The 17,621-nt window shown below is 45.8% G+C and overlaps 1 long non-coding RNA gene across 1 annotated transcript; it reads left to right on the top strand.

Moving 5' to 3' along the window:
• Positions 1 to 1,843: 1,843 nt before the first annotated feature.
• LOC149435514 (uncharacterized) lies at positions 1,844 to 9,938 on the top strand. Its single transcript, XR_016308462.1, has 2 exons — positions 1,844 to 1,928; positions 8,864 to 9,938. It is a non-coding gene; the product is annotated as an uncharacterized LOC149435514 (long non-coding RNA).
• Positions 9,939 to 17,621: the final 7,683 nt, after the last annotated feature.

Here is a 17,621-nt window from a genome sequence, read left to right as displayed (position 1 = left end):
GTGGGGCAGTTACATGTGGGGGCCAGTCACATGGGGGGGTAATGACATGGGGAGGACAATGACGTGTGGGGAGGATGGGGGTGTGACATGTGTAGGACATTGACATGTGGGGTGAGGATGGGGTGGCCTGACATGGGGAGGACAGTGACATGAGACGGGGAAGTGACATAGGGGGGCCATAACATGTGTTAGTGGGGCAGTTACATGTGGGGGCCAGTGATATGGGGGGGGAGTAATGACATGGGGAGGACAGTGACGTGGGTTGTGACATGGGGAGTACAGTCACATGTGGGGGGATCAGTGACATGGGGGGGCCATAACATGTGTTGGTGGGGCAGTTACATGTGGGGGCCATTGACATGGGGGGGGGTAATGACATGGGGAGGACAGTGACGTGTGGGGAGGATGGGGGTGTGACAAAGGTAGGACATTGACATGTGGGGTGAGGATGGGGTGGCCTGACATGGGGAGGACAGTGACATGAGAGGGGGAAGTGACATGGGGAGGACAGTGACATTGGGGGGGCATGACATGGGGAGGACAGTGACACTGGGGAGGACAGTGACATGAGAGGGGGAAGTGACATGGGGAGGACAGTGACATTGGGGGGGGCATGACATGGGGAGGACAGTGACATGAGACGGGGAAGTGACATGGGGAGGACAGTGACATTGGGGGGGGGCATGACATGGGGAGGACAGTGACATGAGAGGGGGAAGTGACATGGGGAGGACAGTGACATTAGGGTGGGCACTGAAATGGGAAGAGGACAGTGACATGGTGGTGCAGTTAGTGGTGCATTTTTGTTCTGTGCTGCCCTAGGTAAGACTAAAATCGGGCACCCCCGCAACTAAAGTTGTCCCACCAACTCATCTGCAAACTCCACCCCTTCCTCTTCAGGCCCCACCTCTTCTTTTTAGAGCTCCGCCCACTAACAATGATGGGGCACTATTCCTCCCGCTGACACCAATGATGGGGCACTATTCCTCCCACTGACACCAATGATGGGCACTATTCCTCCCACTGACACCAATGATGGGGCACTATTCCTCCCACTGATACACTGATCTACCTCACATACAGAACAGACAGATGCTTATCTTGCAATTGCAAAGTGAGTACAATTGCATTTTGGAGCTAGAAACATTCCAGATTGTTGCAGTGCAGAATATTGCGGTGGATGCAGGAATTGATTTACTAAGGAATACCTAGCCAATAAATGTTAGTGAACAAGGGGAGCTGTTTTCACTCAATACCAACTTTTCTAGTTGAACAGCCTATTCTTAAAGTGCATCTAAGCCACAAAAAAATGAATATATTGCAGCTTTCTAGTCCTTAGATGTGGTGGCTGCACTAGTTTTCTTCCTTTATTTTTTCCCCTGATGATTCTCCAGTAACAAAACTGCCGTAGGATGACAATGCCTACTCTTCCTTTTGTATCAGCAGAAACAAGACAGGACTACAGAATGCTGTCCTTCTCTTATTGTACATACCGGAGGGGAGTGCTTCTGTACACCTTAGAGATAATAGTTAGCAGAGTGCACAGTAAGTTATCAGCTCACGAGATTTCTAACAAGATCAACAGGTATTTTTGCACTTATCAAGCAGATATAACAAAACCCTTTCAGGCTGAATTCACACTAGAGCGGACAGCTGCCAGAGTGCTTTACCTCTTTGGCAAGCAAATTCAGCTAAAACAACCCCATGGTGTATAATCTTCCATTCTGATCTTTAGAACTATTTAGTGGTGAATATTCCTTCAAGTAGAACATTATATTCCACAATAAAATATTTAGGGTAATGTATATCAGTTTGTGTGTAATAATTTGACATTTGTCCTCCTTTGTAGCCGTCTTAGTGGAGAAGATGGGAAAGTTTTCAATGTCTTGGTTGGAAAGCAGTTCTCTCGTCTCTTTGAAGTTTTTAAGGTGAGAAGGATAAAAGTCTTACCTTTTGTGTATGATTTATCTTAACATAAAATGTGTGATTATTGGGGATGAGCGATTAAAGCTGATCTCCGGGTTTTAGTGAACTTTGAATAGTTTGGACCAAGCTAGTCCAAATGTACTGTTTACATCATTAACAGATGCAGCACCTCTATAAACTGTATGTAGCATCAGCTACATATGCGTTGCTGTGTTCAGGCTATGGGACTATGAATGAATACAAAGGTTCCTCAGGCTGAGGTGGAGACTGTGAGGGCACCCAACCGCCTGTGAATGTCTGAGCAGCACTCAATCCAATTTGACAGCTGCTGGAACACAGTGCTGTATGTGGCTGAGACGACATACCTGTTTATACAGCGCTCACATCCACTTCATCTGTTAAGTGAAGTAAATTTGTTTATGCCAGCTTGGTCCAAATGACTTAAGTTCACTGAAATCTGCAGTTAGATTTGAATTCACCTACAGTTGACACCCATACATTTTTGCGGAAAATCTCTCCTGCAAGAATGGGGATCGTACATGAGATTGGTAGTCATAGGTTTAATTTCTGGCTAACTGCATTCATAGTACATTTTAAGGTCTTAACAGGCGTAGGGTAACATGCATGCATCAGCAATCATTGGAAAATAGACATCTAAATGTCTGACCAGCATTTGTGCTGCCTTAATGTTATCTAGTGCTTCACCTTGCAAATAAGCCCTATAATTGAAGTAAGAAACTACATTTCCCAGGGGGAGGCCTGCGGCAAGGTAAGGGCCTCCTTTGGCTGCCACTCATCCCCCACCCCCCACTGCTGACTTTTTAGGATGTTGGGGGAGTGCATGGGGGGGGCCAATCCCTGGGGGGAGGCCTCCGCGGTTGATGAATACCTATGTCTCCTTGTCCCCAGATGGGCCCACAGGAGGAGGATAGAGCGGAAAGAGAAGCTCCTTGCGAGCTGAAAAAGAAATGCGCCACCTGCAGAAAGAGGCTGGCGAGTTCCTGGCGGAAGCAACTCTGCCAAGACTACATAGATAAGCTTATCAAAAAGGAGTCTGGGTCCCTCTTTAAGGATTTCTTACAGAACATGATGCAAGAGATGTCCAAGATTTTTCAGAGCTTTAGGGAGCAGAAGCAGGGACCAGCCCAGGACGATCCCCAACCGGGCACTTCAGGCAATGCCCAGGGGGGGAAAAAGAGGAAGCAGGACCAGGTAACTGTCACAAGAGGAGCCGAACTGTCGAGTACTTCAGACTCGGAGGAAGGCGAGGTCGAGGATCATGACCCAAAAGCACAAAGATTCTTTTTTCAGGCAGAAGACACGGAGGGCCTTCTGAAAGTGATCTACGAGACTCTGGATCTGGAGGAGGAACAGCAGGACCTCTCTCTCCATGACCAGCTGTACGCAGGGCTACAAAGAGCAGCCCCACATTCCCAGTGCACTCTGCCCTATGGTCCACTATCAGGAGGGAATGGGAAGAGCCGGAGAAAAAGGCTTTCTTTCCCAAGAACCTTAAGAGGCGATTCCGGTTCAAGGAAGAAGACGCTTTCGTGTGGGAAATCTGCCCAAAGCCAGATGCCACCCTTTCTAGAATCTCGAAAGCGACGGACCTGTCCTTCGAGGACAGCGGGTCCCTGAATGACCCAATGGACCGGAAAGCGGATACATTCCTGAGGTGAACATGGGAAGCGTCCGCGGTGAATTTCAAGCCAGCAGTTGCGACGACGTGTGTCTCCAGAACTTTGGATGTATGGTTGGGGCAGCTCCGCTCGCACCTGGAACAAGGCACCCCGGCGGAGGAAATCCTGAAGTCGCTGTCGGTACTGTAAAAAGCGGTGGCTTTTATTGCAGACGCATCAACAGAAACTATCAGATTCTTAGCTAGATCAACGGTGCTCATAAATTCTGCGAGAAGAGATATCTGGCTAAAGTCTTGGCAGGGGGACCTTGCCTCTAAGTCCAAACTCTGCGGTCTGCCCTTCGAGGGAAAACTCCTCTTCGGGCCGGAACTAACTTCGGTCCTGGAAAAGTCGGCCTATAAAAAAAAAAAGAGCTTTCCAGTCCCCAGCAGACAAGTAGGACGAAAGGGGTTTCCTCTCAACAGGCAGTACACGATGATTTCAAAGCCAGCGCATAGGCTGGGGCGCAAGGAGGGGCAGGAACGAGTCAAGGGGCAGGGGAGGTTTCCTCTTCAACCCCAACCAGAATAGACCCAAGACCCAGCCCAAGTGACTGGAGAAGCCAGGTGGGAGGAAGGCTGGGGCACTTCCACACACAATGGCTGAAGATCACCCAGAACACTTACATTTTAGAGGCCATTCGCAGAGGTTACAAAATAGAGTTTTTAAGGCCCCCCCCCCTCAAAGATTCTTTGCAACACCCCTGCCAAGGGACAGGGAGAAGGCAGATGCATTGGTGGACCTCCTGGAAGGGATGCTCAGGCAGAATGTGATTTGCCAGCTGGAGGAGGAAGAGAAGGGAAGTGGGTTCTACTCCCATTTCTTCCTAAGGAAGAAGTCGTCCAGTACCTACAGGATGATACTAAATCTGAAGAAGGTAAACAAGTTTGTGAGACCCAAGAAGTTCTGCATGGAGACCTTATACACGGTAAAAGAACTCTTGTCGCCAGGAGCATTCATGGCCTCAATAGATTTGAAAGATGCATATCTGCACGTCCCGATAAGGGAGGAATCGAGGAAGTTCCTGAGGTTTGCACTGGAAGGCGCAAAAAGAACGATTCTGTTTTAGTTCAATGCACTCCCCTTTGGCCTGTCATCAGCTCCAAGGATATTTACCAAGATCCTGGCGGAACCCCTAAGAGTCTTGAGGCTGGAAGGAATAAATATCATCCCCTACTTGGACGACCTGCTTCTATTTTCAGATACAGAAAGAGGCCTGAGGTCCCAGGTCAAACGCACAATATCTTTTCTAGAGAGCTTGGGGTGGTTGATGAATGAGGAAAAATCACAGCTAGTACCCTCCAGGAGGATCACGTACTTGGGGTACGTCCTGGACTCCGCAAATGTTTGCTCATACCTGACAACGGAAAAAGCTCTCAAACTGCAGCAAGACACAAGAGCCTTCCGGAGGATGTCGACCTGCACAGTAAGGACCACAATGAAGCTAGTCGGGAGCATGACAGCCGCAATGCCAGGGGTGCAATGGGCACAGCTCCACTCCAGGGTACTACAGAATCACACCCTCTCCCACTGGGATGGCAGCCAAGCAGGTCTGAATTCCAGGATCTGGCTCACGCACAAGGTGAGGGAATCACTAAGGTGGTGGGGGAACATCCACACCTTGGAGGCGTGAAGGAAATGGAAGCAAGCCGGCTCAGTGAGGATCACCATGGATGCAAGCATGACCAGGTGGGGTGCTCATATGGGAGACTGCCTAGCCCAGGGCAGATGGGATGCAGAAAATTCAAGGAAATCATCGAACTACAAGGAGCTGTCGGCAATCTTCAAAGCGCTTACGGCTTTTCAGGAGAGGATAGAGGGGAGAGAAGTCCAGATTCTATCCAACAACACAACGGCAGTAGCATACTTGAACAGGCAGGGGGGCACGAGGTCCCCGAGGCTGATGGAATTGGCAGGAACCCTCCTGACCTGGGCAGAGAGGAACCTAGAGTCCATCACTGCGGTGCATCTAAAAGGGAATCTGAACCAGTTGGTGGACCAGTTGAGTCGGAAGAGGTCACCCAGACAGAATGGTGCCTCAGCTGTCCAGCATTCAATCAAATATGCACCAGATGGGGCACCCCCTCTACGGATCTCTTCGCCAACAGCCAAAATGTGAAGCTGGAGAGATACTTCTGCCTGCAGAAGGACCCCAGGAGTGCAGGGATAGACGCGCTAGCCCAGCATTGGGAAGGAAACCTCCTCTATGCCTTTCCTCCGTTCAGATTATTACCAAAGGTGGTACAGAAGATCCAGTCATCTCAAGCCACAGTCATCCTGATTGCACCATTTTGGTCCAAAAGATCATGGTTCTCCCGACTGAGGGAACTAAGCTTAACAGACCCATGGATGATACACCTTCACACGATTTACTTGCCCAAGGGGGAGTGCTACATCCTCACCCAGAAAGGCTGTCCCTAGCAGCGTGGCTTCTGAACGGGACAGGCTAGTGGAGAAGGGACTGTCTGAAAGAGGGTCGCCACCATCTTGGACGGAAGGAAGAAATCAACAAACGCCATATATGATAAAGTCTGGAAGACATTTTCCACCTGGAAGGACAGGAACGAGGAACTCGGGGCTCCCATCTTGCATACAGTGCTTGAATTCCTCCAAGCCAGGGCGGATAAGAACCTGGCCGCTAATACCCTTAAAGTGCAGGTAGCGGCTTTGTCAAGCTTTCTGGAGTTGAGGTTGGCGGCAGACCCGTTGATAATCAGGTTCCTGAGGGCTGTCTCCAGGCGCCGAGCCCCGTCCACATCAAAGTACCCCACATGGGACCTGGGCACGGTCCTGAAGAGCTTTCAGCAAGGGCCTTTCGAACCACTGGAGGAATGTTCCCTCAGATTTCTAACTCTGAAAACTACCCTCCTTATAGCATTAGTTTCCGCCCGCAGAGTCAGCGAATTGCAGGCTCTATCAGTGATCGAACCATACTGCACGGTCCTGTTGGACAGAATCATCCTCCGCACAGATGCATGGAGACGTTCGTCCCGTCTTTTCATCCTATTCCAGGGTCCAAAGAAGGGGGACAGTGCCTCCAAAGGCACCATCGCAAGGTGGATAAGGGAGGCAATATCAGAAGGTTATAGAACTGCGGCCCTGTCACCGCCGGCCGGCCGGCCTAAAAGCACACTCGACAAGGGCCACTGCGGCCTCCTGGGCGGAAAAGGCGGGGGCCTCCCCCGGACAGATCTGCAGAGCCGCAACGTGGTCCAGTTTCGCCACCTTTGCTAAGCACTACAGATTGGATCTGATTGGCAGCAAGGACCAGGCGTTCGGCAGGAAGGTCCTACAAGAAAGGGGCCCACCCTAATGTATGTATTTCTATTCAACTCCTTTTAAGTGAAGCTGTCCTAGAAGATGACACGGGAAAACACAGTTATTTACCCGTTAACTGTATTTCCAGGAATCTTCTAGGACAGCAAAACTCCCTCCCGATTGCTGTGTGATTATGTACTGATGTCTAGGTATGTTATGAACCTGTGATGGGTTGTCTCTATTACCGTTTTTATTTTATGCTTTCTCCTAGGCCTTCGGTCATATTCTGAGGGCCCACTGGGAGAGAGGATACTTATAAAGGGGAAAAGGTGGAGCGGGTGTTTCCTGGGAGGAGCCCTATCTCTCAAGTGAAGCTGTCCTAGAAGATTCCTGGAAATACAGTTAACAGGTAAATAACTGCGTTTTCACCACATGCCAGTAATAATCCGTGCATACAAAAAAAAAAAAATACTTCATCCAAAATCCTTGTTGGTAATAACTGCTTCAAGATGCTTCCTATATGGAGAAACTAGTCGCATTGCATTGCTCAGGTGTGATTTTTGGCCCATTCTTCCACACAAACGGTCTTCTAATCTTGAAGGTTCTGTGGGCCTCTTCTGTGAACTCTGATCTTTAGTTCTTTCCATAGATTTCCATAGGACTGTGTGTGTAAATCGCACACGTTCCCGCAGCCGCACAAAAAGTGTGTTGCTTTAAGGAAAGTGGTGTCAAAGCACCATGTGATTTCTGTGCGTCCATGTTTTTAAAAAAGATTGCAGGAAACGCAGCTGTGCCCTTGCAAACGTGACACGCAGAACTGCGAAGTTGTGGAACCTACCCTTAATGATTAAGCTGTTTTTTAAGACCCGTGAGCTGTATTTAAAGCTATGGGGCTTTAAATTATTAATCTGCTAATTTTTCTTGCTTTTTAAAATTGAATTTAAAGATTGCCTCAATTAAAATAAAAAAAAAAGCAGTCCAGGTTATAGGCCATTTTATCTATTCTGTTCTCAGTTTAATTCTGTCTGATCCAGGCTGCGTAATTCCATGAATTCTGAGCCTGCAACATTGCAGCAGATTGCTGTGATTTTAGTTCCACCATTCCTCCCAAGCTCTTTCCATTCCTGTATTTTCCAGTTTAGGCACGTAATGTATGGCAGTGCTGTGCAAGTACCATTGATACTACTGTATATTACAATTGAGACTCTAAAAAGGTGACCACCGATAGTTGTAAAGCTTTCCACACACATTACAATCTTATTGTAGGGTCTGGGGTTTGGTGGAACATTGTAGACTGAAATATCCTGAGGAGCTCACCAGGGGTCTTTCGTTTCCACTGCAAAAGAGAGGGAGGTAGGAGAGCCCTTATCGTGTACTAAATTCAGAAACAAGGGTAAAACGGTTCCACAATAAAAAGAAAAAGGTCAAAATGGACTTGCAGCTGTTGACTGGTCACCCAGCAAGGGGGATGGGGGACATGCAGCATTCCTAGTGCACAGTGTGGACACGGTCTATGCCTCGGGCATTCCCGTTCTGTGGGGGTTCTCAGGTGGGTGAACGCATTGATAGGAAGAGCCAGCACATAAAAGGCTCTCGGTAGTTCGATTGGCTGAGGTGTCCGATGTGGTAGTTCATAATAATAATAAAAAAATGTATTTGGTGAAATAAAGTAATTGGATGTTCTACTAAAGCAGACGACTCCTGCCTATCCTTGGAACAACCACATTGGGTGTCTCTGCAAATCAAACTACTGATGGGCATTTTTTGCACTGACTTTCTGCCAATATCTTATTGTAGTCTTCTTTTGGATCTACCAATTATGTAATGCAAGGGCTTGATTGAATACAAACTGACTGGAAAGTTTAGGAAGGTTCTCCTATTATGTTTTGATGTATTGCAGTCAGATTGTAACATGTATGGTGACCCCTAGAGTATTGGCATATTTCATTAGTTTTTTTTTTCAGTTACTTCACCATAACTAATCCTTGCTTGCTTTACAGACCTGCCTGAAGCATCTGCCACAGCACCTGTGGAATCTGCAGCCACCCTAGACCTTGCTGCACAGATTAGTACACTTTCTTTGTTGGTGACTACAGAGGAACTTGGAAAATATTCTGGAAGACAGCTTTTTGAAATGCAGGAAAACTTGGGACGATATCGAACAGCATTCTTCGGCATCTGCAGTCACGATGGAGTTCACCACCTCACGACAGCTCGGTTTAGTTCAGCTCCACGTGTCCTGTGAAATTGCCATTTATCAGGACGCTTTTACTTCCTTCTGATGAAGCATTTTTAATACAAAGACTGCCTACATTTGTAAGAGATCCATCATGTTTTGTTCCTCTTTGAGTTGTACCACTCTATACACTGCTTCAACTAGATGTTTAAACAGATTGATTCATTATTGTAGGTTTAAGACAAAGAATGAAAGTGTTATTTAAAACAAGTCTTTATTGTATAGAGCAGTTCCAGGACAGAATGCTGATATTTCTATATCCCTGGTAGCTCTGTGATTGGTCACCCTTTGGGAGAGGATTATCTGGACGTGAAAGAAAAGATATTCATTTGCATGCCCAAAGCAACCAGCCAGATGTCACCTGAAGTTTTCAAGGTTCAAAGGTGAAACTTGTGGGCAGTATGTTAATTTGTTTCTTCCCTTCAGTTTTATGAAATTGTAGTGTACAATGCTATTTTTAAATGTTCACCTTGGTATTCTGCTTATGTACCTAATATTGTAAATTTACTTTGGTGACATGTTTTCTTGTGGACTGGAAAGAGTATTTTTGGTAGCTTTTTGCTTCTGAAAGCTTTATTCGATACAAGTCTCAGAATACCACAGTATGCTAAGTTTCATGTTGCCTTTGTTGTACTGATACACTTTGTCCTTTTTTTCTTTTTTTGTAAATTCTGTAAATAGCCTCACTGAAGGTTACTAGTTTTGATAGTAATCCTCTCTGTACATATAATTTAAACAGTTGGTTCCAGCAGAATTCTTAATATTCACTTGCTGCATGTGTTCCTTTTTAGATCTAAAATGTAAAATTAAAACTATTAAAGTACTTTCTCAAGTTTGCAGTAATAGTTTTTTCCTTATGAACTGTTATGCATTTGTGGTATTTGTAAATGGGTGGCTTTGGAACTGCATTTTTTTTAATTGAACAATGCTGTATACAGATTCCATGTGAATGGGAACTGGGGATATCGTTGGGAAAAAAAACTTTTATATAAAAATACAAATCAACCTGAAGTCTTTATAATAACAGACCAACAGAGAGGCTCAAAACCTGGCCAAATTAGACTTTAACCACTTGATCTCCAGAAGGTTTTAACCCCTTCATGATCATGGCACTTTTTTGCTTTTCAGCACTGCAGCTTTAACTAACAATTTCTTGGTCATGCAACACTGCACACAAATGAGATGTATATAATTTTTCCCCCCCGGTTGTCTTCCAGGACAGACCTTGAACGATTGAGCTCCTTCAACCAGGACAGGAAACACATTGCTTCAAGCTTCTTAAGATGGTCCTACAGGAACATGGCCATTTTGTGTTTACTCTGTCTGGAAAAAGCATGTTGACTAGAACTGCTTTTTAAGCAGCAAGCCATATCTCAAGGGCTGCCCAGGAAACGTGCTGCCCTCACCTGCAGTTCTTTACTTTTTGGCCTCAAGTCCCCTCTGCATCGGTGTAGGAATGTACCCGCTTCTACCTCTTTCCAGTGCCAGTGAAGGAGCTGGTTAGAATGGCATCCATCCTTGGCGCGTTTAGGTCAGGCAGTGCTGAGGGAGTGCCTTCCTGGAGGCTGGATGTGACGCAGCTAGCCTGGAAGATGCTGGGTGTCATGATTCTGGGGGATGTGATGTCCTCTCTGCACCAGAGGCTTCTGGTTTCGGCCTCAGAGGCGCAAGAGAAAGGGCAGGGCTGATGCTTATTGCTGGACGCCGACAGCATGGGCCAAAGGGTGCTGGGCGCTAAAGAATGCAGGGGACATCATGGAGGCTTCCTCCTAGGCTCCTGCTATAAAACAGGTAGAAAAGCAGGCTATATACAGTATATTACCAAAAGTATTGGGACACCTGCCTTTACACGCACACTGGCATCCCAGTCTTAGTCCGTAGGGTTCAGTACTGAGTTGGCCCACCCTTTTTTATTATTATTATACAGTATTTACAAAGCGCCAATAGTTCGCTCAGTGCTGTACATTACAGAGGGGGACAGAACATGTGACAGAACAATACCAATACAATACAAAACATGAGGGGATTGAGGGCCCTGCTCTTTGGAGCTTACAATCTAAAAGGGAGGGGATGGTGGCACAGGAGGAGATAGCTGTGGGGGATGGAGTGGTAGGAAGAGTGGAGGAGGTCGGCAAGTTAGCAGGGGGTGGGGTAGGCTTCCCTGAAGAGATGGGTTTTCAGGGTGCGCCTAAAGGAGAGGAGAGTAGGTGATAATCTGATGGGTTGGGGCAGGGAGTTCCAGAGGATGGGTGACACCCTGGAGAAGTCCTGGAGGCAGGCATGGGAGGAGGAGACCAGGGAACTAGAGAGAAGGAGGTCTTGTGAGGAGCGGAGTGTGCGTGCTGGGTGGTACTTGGATATTAGGTCAGTGATGTAGTTTGGGGCAGTATGGTGGACAGCTTTGTACGTCAGTGTTAGGATTTTGAATTTGATCCGTTGCGCAATCGGAAGCCAGTGGAGGGATTGGCAGAGGGGGGTGGCGGAGATGGAGCTGTTGGAAAGGTGAATGAGTCTGGCAGTCGTATTCAGAATGGACTGAAGCGGGGATAGCCAGCGGCGAGGCAGGCCAGTGAGGAGGGAGTTGCAGTAGTCGAGTCGTGATATGATGAGGGAGTGGATGAGCTGTTTAGTGGTTTCTGGAGTTAGGAACATGCGGATTTTGGCGATGTTGCGGAGGTGGAGTCTGCACGAGTTTGTTAAAGAGTGGACTTGGGGCTGGAAGGATAGGTTGGAGTCCAAAATGACACCAAGTACTCTGGCCTGTGGGGCGGGTTTGATGGTAGCATTGTTCGATGTGATAGAGAAGTCAATGGGGGGGTGGTGTCCGGGCTGGGGGGAAGACAAGAAACTCGGTTTTGGAGAGGTTCAGTTTAAGGAAGTGGAGCGACATCCAGTCTGATATGTCGCTCAACAGCTGTATGATTCGGGCAGAGACCGAGGGGGTGAGGTGGGGGGTTGAGAGATAGATTTGTGTGTCGTCGGCATAGAGCTGGCAGTTGAAGCCGTGAGAGTGTATGAGTTGGCCAAGGGAGGAGGGAGAAGAGAAGGGGCCCGAGGACAGAGCCTTGAGGGACCCCAACAGAGAGGGGGAGTGAGAGGGAGGTGGTAGCATTATAGGTAACGCTGAAAGAGCGTTGTGACAGGTAGGATGAGAGCCAGGAGAGAGCAGAATCTCTGAGGCCGAGGGAGTGTAGTTTTTTTTTATTATTGCTATTATTTTATTTATTATCTATTATTATTGATTATATCTGGTGTTATTATTGACTTTTTTTATCTATTTTTAGATTTTTTTTTTGTATTTTACCTATAATGTTTATTGATACAGTCAATATTTTATGTATTATCTATTATTGTTATTTGATTTATTAGTTTTTTTTTATCTATTATGGATCCCTCATGGATGTCCATTGGGACATCAGTCGGACTGCCTGCATTGAACATCTGTGCATCCCCAAGCAGGTTAAAACAGCTTCTCCTGGGTATTTGCTGTGGGATGCCCCATGTGAATAAGGAATTTTTTTTTTTGTGTTGCAATGTTATTATTACAGCCCTGGTGGGGGATCTTTGGTGAGATATCAGTGGGCAGCACAGTGGCTAAATGGTTTGCACTTCTGCCTGGCAGTACTAGGGTCGTTGGTTCGAATCCCAGCCACGGCACCTCCTGCCTGGAGTTTGCATGTTCTCCCTGTGCCTGCGTGGGTTTCCTCCCACACTCCAAAGACATGCTGCTAGGTTAATTGGCTCCTGTCTAAATTGTCCCTAGTATGTATGTATGTGTATGTATGAATGTGAGTTAGGGACCTTAGATTGTATGCCCCTTGAGGGTTAGGGACTGATGTGAATGTACAATATATATGTAAAGCGCTGTGTAAATTGATGGCGCTATATAAGTACCTGAAATAAATAATAAATATCAGGGGTCCAAACAGACCACCAAAATCTTTATTGAGACGCAGAAAAAGGGACTGAGGATGGAGTCTTTATTTTTTTTCTCTGCAGCCTCAGGTGCACCGCAGATAATTAGGAAGCTTCTGCTTTCTATTTATTTATAAACAGAAGCATAGAAAAGTAAAAACTATGCTTCAGTGATGAATAAACACAGCAGCGATTGCTCACTGTCTTCATTCAAGAAAGGAAGGGGCTGGTAATCCTGATGTGTTTACCATCGCCCCACCCCCCTGCACATTCTTTTGCAATGCCCCTCCCTGCCTGCTCGCTGTCCTGTCACCTGAGCTGCACATACTCAGCTCAGCTTACAGCACTGGGCCTGTCTCTGTATGCCAGAATGACTAGCCTCATCCCAAGTTGACCAACGAAGATAGCCTGACACAGGAGAAGATGCTGGGAGGCAGTGCAGCTTCCACATACGTGTACAACTAAAACCTCTGTTATTTAATGTATATTTTTAGGGTCAAATTGTGTTTTGTTTAAGGCTAGCTGGTAAGCGTGCTGGGAAATTTCAGTTTGTACTGTGCAATGCCCTCCCATGTGCACCTTACTTCAATAGCTAGTTATTAATTGAAGTGCTTCAAATTCCTGTATAGATTGTTCAATTGATTTGGTGTGGGGGACATACTGGACACCTTTTAACCCTTTCACTGCCAGGTCTTTGGATGGGGGCGTCTGTATATCTGACAAGTATACCAGTATGGCTGGGAAAGACTAATGCAATGCGATCTGCACTGGATTCCATTAAGTGGAGCACAGGGGAGAGATCAGATGTTTCATTAAAGAGTACATGTCATCAGAAAAAAAGTTCATGGACTTACTGTGCAATGGGCTAAAGAGAGCTTTTAGACAGTCCTCCTTTGGGCTACCTCGAGGGGAATTTACTTAAAATGGGTGCAGACAGCATCCGGAGTAGTTGTGCATCGTAAGCAATCAGCTTCTCACTTCAGCTTGTTGAGTGAAGGTTTGAAATGGACACAAGGAGCTGAGTGGTTGCCATACTCAGTGGCTCCAGATTCTGTCTTCTCCCTTTTTAGTAAACGCCCCCTCAAAATACTACAAAGCTCTTTACTGCTGTCCCGTCTGTGTGTGCACGCTCGACTGTAAAACGGGGAAGAAGGTGTACCCCTTTACGGAGGATAGACAGCAGGACCTGTTCGCCCAAAGTGTGGTTTTCCCATGGGCGTGGTCAACCTGGTTCTTTACACAACAGCCACTGTTGTTAGAGAGAGGTGGGTGGTCAAAGTTGGCCAGACAAGCGACAAACCGCTGGCTGTTTTATTGCAGCACGGGTAGGGTGGTTGCGTGCCTCGTGCGCACCCCCTACTTGTTTTGCAATATCACGTTTTAAACGTGATTTTGCCCAGCGGTGCCACCTTGTGGCTGTTTTTCCACAGTGGCTGGATGGCAAGCAGTTAAATGCCCCTACCTGCCTGCTCGATGTCCTCTCCAGCTCTGTAACCTGATCTGCACATGCGCAGCTCAGCCTACAGCTCCGGGCCAGTCTCTGTGTGTCAGAATGAATAGCTCCTGTGCATGCGCAGAAGTGATGTCATCTCGTGCCAGCCAATGAAGATGGAGAAGATGCAGGACAGGATTGTTGGCGGAAACATGAGTATATCGCTCCTTTTGGTTCCATTTTTATTTCTGTTGTGAATGCTCCAACAGGAAGACTCTCACATTTATGAGTTGGACCGCACTTTACATAGGAGCCTTGGTAAGGCAGTGCGGCTTCCACATACATTTGCAAATGTCTGCAACTAAAATCTCTGTTTTTAATGTAAATTATTAGGTTGAGTAATTTTTTCTTTTTCAAGCTAGCTGGTAAGTGTGCTGGGACATTTTCTGTTTGAACTGTGCCATGCCCTCCATGTGCATCTTCAATAGCTAGTTATAAATTGGGATTGTTGTCATTTTTTTTTTTGATAGCTTGTTCACTGGATTTACTGTGGAGACACATTGTAGGCCTTCAGGTGCCATTGTGCTCCTGCTGGGCTTCTATTGGGAGGAATGGGCTCCCTCCAGGTATACTTGCCTTTACCCGCTTGATGCCAAATCACGTACATGTATGCCATTTGGTGTTAAGTGGTTGTACTGGGATGATAAATGTAGCTTCATGCAGGCATCATCCCGGTACCATTTTTAGAGCCGACGGTCTAAAAACAAGAAGCTGGAGGGGACACCCCCACCGAGACACCTGATCAACCAGTCCGCGCTTCTGCCGGCTGATCACAGAGCCGAACAAGGAGGGGAACCGCTCCATTCGGCTCTGTGATTTAGTGAACTGGAAACGATGACCTTACATCACTTCCTATTTATCTGGATGTAAACGGCACCATTTTTAAAAATGAAAAGCATGTGATCAAATACTTTTAACCACTTCCCGACCGGCCGTTGTATATAAACGGCCGGACGGTGGCACTGCAGGGTCGGGTGGCCGTCTATAAACGGCCTCCCCGCACCCTGCTTGTGCGCGCTCCCTGGGAGCGCGCAGCACCGCGATCCGGTGCCCGCTGTGTCCTCCGGACACAGTGAAACACGGATCGTCGGACGGGACCTCTGTACGAGGTCCCGATCATGTGATCACTGATTGGCCAATCAGTGATCACATGCAAAGTAGTAAGCAAGATGTCACTTGTGACATCATTGCTTACTATGTGTGAAATCTGTGAATGATCACAGAGGTCACATGGTACAAGGCTATTCACAAAAGCCTTGTACCATGTGACAAGCTGTGACCAATCACAGCTCACTCTGTATTTCTCAATGAGTGCAGGAATGCACACAGAGAGAAAGAGAAATGATTGCTTTTACATCCTATATGGGTGTAAAAGCAATCAGTGTAAAAAAAAAAAAAAAAAAAAAATCTTTATCACCCCTCACAATTAGTACAGTGTCACCATGGTGACACTGTACTGCTAGGGTGACAGTATGTAAAAAATAATAATATAAAAAAATAAAATAAAAATGTAAAAAAAAATGTTAAAAATTATAATTTTTGCTTATAAACTAATTTGGATTTTTTTTTTTTTTTTTTACTAAAAAGATAACGGAATAAATTTTGGCTAAGATTTATGATGAAATATTATTTATTTGCAAAATTTTATAAAAAAAACACTTTTTTAAAAAATTTTTGGACATTTCATTTACATAGCAAAAAAAATACAAATCCCAGTGGTGAATAAATACCACCAAAATAAAGCTTTATCTATCTAAAAAAAATGGTAAAAAATTAATTTGGGTACAGTGTTGCATGACCGCGCAATTGTCATTTAAAGTGTGATAGCGCTAAAAGCTGAAAATTGCCCTGGTCAGGAAGGGGGTAAAAGTGTCCGGTCTGGAAGTGGTTAAGGGCAGAAGAGGGATTTGGGGTCTTATTGACCTCACAACCCTCCATAAAGTGTACCTGTCACATGCCTTTTGTTGTCACAAGGGATATTTACAATTCTTGTGACAGCAATAAAATTGCTAAAAGGAAATTAAAGTGACAGTGTAAATATAAAAATTAAAAAAAAAAACATTCAAGTGCTCTCATTCCCTTGTGCTTGTTCGCAAAGGCAAATGCACTCATCAGTCACGCACTCAGGCAGTGATCGTCCCACACGTGAGGTATCACTGTGAACGTCAGGCACTAATTCTAGCCTATGGACAGTCAAATTTTCATCTTTGTCGCACAGGCAAATTTTAAAGCGTGACATGTTTGGTATCTATTTGCTTGGCGTAACATCATCTTTTATATTTTGCCCCAAAAAATTGGGTTATGTATTGTTTTTGCATTAAAATTAACAAAAATATATATTTTTTTCCCCCAAAAAATTGCATTTAAAAACTGCTGCGCAAATACCGTGTGACATAAAAAATTGCAACAACCGTCAATTTATTTTCTTGAGCAGGGGTGTCAAGCTGGCGGCCCTCCAGCTGTTGCCAAACTTCCAAGTCCCATCATGCCTCTACCTTTTGGAGTCATGCTTGTAACCGTCAGTATTGCAATGCCTCATGGGACTTGTGGTTTGGCAACAGCTGGAGGGCTGCCAGTGTGACACCTCTGCTCTAGGGCATCTGCTTTAGAAAAATATATCATGTGTTTTGGGGTTTGTGACGGGAGTCACTTAGGGTGGGGGGGGGGGCCATGGAACCCAGCTCACTTAGGAGAGGTGGGGAGACCCCTGTCTCAGCTCCCCATATCCCTCTTATGTGTAAATATAAAAAAATATAATAAATACATTTTAGTAAATTGTTTGACTGGACAATCGAGAGTACGTGTATGCACTTTTTTTTGCACATTCAATGCATGGACAAATGAAGTTAGAAAAATTCACTTGCTTTTAACATTAAATTTTAAAATAAATATAATTTTTTAATGAAAACCACATAAAGCGTTCAACCCACTAACGATTAGGAAATCGAAAGGAATGTTCTGAAGGTAAAAATTTTCATACAAAAATTGTATATTTGTATGGCCAGCTTAATAGATGGACAAGCCGAAATATCAGACAAGTGTTTTTGAATCTGCGGATTTCCGCTGATAATAAAGGGATGCCAGCAATTCTATCCCTTGACACTGCCGAAGAGTT

Source organism: Staurois parvus, unplaced genomic scaffold, assembly GCF_062004578.1.
Source record: "Staurois parvus isolate SC_StPar_1 unplaced genomic scaffold, SC_StPar_1.0 ptg001493l, whole genome shotgun sequence".
Classification (NCBI taxonomy): Eukaryota; Metazoa; Chordata; class Amphibia; order Anura; family Ranidae; genus Staurois; species Staurois parvus.
Note: the sequence above shows the minus strand (reverse complement) of the source record. Positions and strands in the feature narration are given on the sequence as shown.